The 3,536-nt window shown below is 21.8% G+C and overlaps 1 protein-coding gene across 1 annotated transcript in view; it reads left to right on the forward strand.

The window, feature by feature from the left end:
• Positions 1-3,536, forward strand: part of LOC102671693 (cytoplasmic aconitate hydratase-like) — a 10,005-nt gene that overhangs the window by 3,720 nt on the left and 2,749 nt on the right. The window lies entirely within an intron of this gene.

Here is a 3,536-nt window from a genome sequence, read left to right on the forward strand (position 1 = left end):
CAACCATTGATGAACTTTAAAATTATTAACAAATCACACTAATAATTCAAAAATAAATTACCACAATCAAAAAAGAATAATTAAACTTTCACAATCATAATTTACAAAGATTGATTTTTTAATATGTTAAAGTAAAAATTCAATAATATTAAGATAGAATGTCGAAATCACTGACTAACTTTGATCACGACGACTGACCATCCGCACTAGTTGATAGCACACAGATGACCTTCCACTCTTGTCGAACCATGCTTATATATGCTTTGGAGGTGTCTCCCTCCCCACTTTCTCAAGCAATACCGACCATCCGCACCAACTCAGTGAACATTCCATGAATTTCCTATATTTTCCTTGACATGTCAGGTAGACGCTTTTTTTTATTACCTTACTGTACACATACAATCTGATTGTTGTCCTGTAAACAGTCGTTATGAAATCACGTATTGTTTACAGGATAATATCAGGAACATCAGCCAAAACAAATCTATGACAAATCTGTCTTTCAGCAAGGGTCACTGAAACATTTTATTTACTGATTATTTTGTAGAATTTAACGAAATTATTTTGATTCTCTTAAGAAAACTCGAATATATAAAAAATAATTAGATAAAAATATATTTTTATTTTATAAAAAATAATAGATAAAGATATCCTTATATACTGCATATAAGTTTTACTTTAAAAACGTAAAATAAAAATAAATTGTCAAAAATAAATAAATATTAATTAATAAAGATCAAATAAATATTAATTTTTAATGATAATTTTAATTATTTGTATCATACTCAAAAACGTATTGAACTTTTTTAATAATTTACTTAATATTACTTAATTGCTCGTATGTAATTTCATGATTATTATTGATTATAAATATAAATATAACTTTATTGATTAATTTAATTATTATACAATGAATCAAAAAATATTTATTTAGTAAATTTTTAATACAATAAATAAATCATTTAATCAATTTTTAACAAATCTTCTCAATAAATGATTTTATGAACAAAATATTAAGATAATTTCTGTATTTCTGTATTCAAATCGAGTAATGTTTACACGAACAATTTTCTCATATTTTTCGGAGTTCAAAAATGAGTCATGTATATATATGAACCAGACATATTGTATGCTTTAGATTACTAGATTTTAATAGTGAAGCGACAGTCAAGTTATAAATATTGGTTAAAAGCGGTAACGATAATTATGCGAACGTGATGAAGCAACAACGGGCGCGCATGATTTTAAAAACAAGGTACCGATCGATTTCTATTGAAAGATGTTCAACATTGGAATCGCATTACTATGCTATCACAGTAAGGTTTTTGCTGAAAACTCATCCACGTGAATCATAGAGAGCTGACTGTTCCTCCATGACATGTAATTCAACGCCCTTTTGTAATCGGCTTTTTGACTCTACCATGATGGATGTACCATACAAGAATTACTCTATTTTTTTTGTATAAAAGAAATAATTTGTTTTACAAATATTACAATACTATATATTTTTTACATAATTCTTTAAAAATAAATATATAAAAGAAAATTAGATAAATTAAATGTTATAAAATGAAATTCATGACTAATAATTTTAAATGTTGATCAGAAAAGATCTTAAATATCATTGCTTAAAAAACAATAAAAAAATTTATTACCATTTATTATTGTAATTTCAATGAAGTAATATAAAAACATAATTTTATAAATCTAATCTTATAAGATATTTTTAATAAAAAGTTTTTAAAAAAATTATATAATTTTTTGTTAAGAAAAAAAAATGGAATATTAGATAATGAATATTATATTCATAATAAAAAAGATATTTCATAAATTGATAAAAATGATAATATTAGTGAAATAATTGCAATTGCAATCAATTTCTCAATAAAAAAAATATTTTATACGTACCAATGATCGATCGATCTTAAATTTCGTTAAGAACACGAACGACTGTCTTCGATGAGGCTACGAACGACGTGCAACCTTACTGAAATTGCTGATACAACATCCATTCATTTTGCAAAGCTCACGCATTTTGTTGCATACCACCGTCTTATATACAGATATTCGCCGTATCTTATATTGCAAACGATTGGTCTTATTATCTATTTATATTATTTCTGAAAGATCTTTTTTTTATGAATCTTTTACGAATGATAATGATTATTACAGTAAATATTTATTTGCAGTAGAAATTTCTTCATAAAAGAGAAATTTCTTCATTAAATTCATTAAATTTTTTCTATTTTTTTATAAAATCAAAAGAATGAGAAAATAACTGTTTCGTCGGTATAGAATTTGTGAAAGTAATCCTTAAAAGCAAGGAAAAGCTGAAAATATCTATGTAATTGTTCAAAAGTGCATATTCTGGGTATTCCTTAAGCTGAGGGATTCTTAGGAAAAATTTAAGTTGTCGATGCGTATACCTGCCGAAAACTAATTGCCATGGTCACAATAGTTTCAGACGAAATGGAAAACTTTATTAAAAGAATATTTGAATAGTAATATTTCTAAAGAAGATATACGATTGGTTCCTATTTATTGTTTGATAAATTTATGTAGAATTTTATTACATAAATAGTAGATTAATTTATATTTTTAATAGTAGATATATTACTTTAGCAATATACTAGATATTTTAAGAAATTTATGAAAAAATTAAAAAAAAAATTTAAATATCATATATATATAAAATATCATAAATATTTCAAAATGAGGAAAAAAAATATGTAAACATACAATGAAAAACAATTTTTTATATTATTTTGCAAGAAAATTTATTTAATTCAAAAATTTTTTAGATTTTAATGAAAATTTGTATTTATACAAAATATAATGGAGCAATTTTCTTCTTGACGAAAAAATTTTTTGCAGAGTTTTGGATATCAATTCTGAAGTACTTTCAGTATTTTGTTTTAGATATAATTTTGCTTGGAAATTTTTTTTATAAGAAGATAAAATATTAAATTCTATTTTGTAACTTAAAATTTTGCTTATTTATAAATTATCTCATATCATTATAGAATTATATTTAAAAAAAATAAAAAAGCATCGAATGTTTAAACGTTAATTTTCCTTCTTTAATATTCTGTTAAAAAAATTATTTCATATATAATTCATTACACTTTATACATAATTTAATTAAAAAATAAAAATTTAATTTTTTAATCAAGTTTTTTATTTTTAATGAAATTAATAATATAAATACACTATCTTTTAAACAAATTAACATGAAATTGTCATTATCAATATATGCTTTTTCAACAAATTATTAATTTTTGAATAATAAATCATTTAAATGCAATCAAGATTATTGTCATTATAATTTTCGAGATTTTATGAAAAAATTTAATTTACAGTTTGATAAAGACATTTGTTATCAATTTTATATAAAAAAATATTTTATTATATATTTGTTATATTTATATATAACAAATATTAAATATATTAAAAAAGTATTTATTTTTTATAAAATTTTCTAAATATTTTTATAATAAAAAATTAATAGTCATTATAAATAAATAATATTAACAGAT

The sequence above is a fragment of the Apis dorsata genome, unplaced genomic scaffold (assembly GCF_000469605.1).
Source record: "Apis dorsata unplaced genomic scaffold, Apis dorsata 1.3 scaffold_52, whole genome shotgun sequence".
Classification (NCBI taxonomy): Eukaryota; Metazoa; Arthropoda; class Insecta; order Hymenoptera; family Apidae; genus Apis; species Apis dorsata.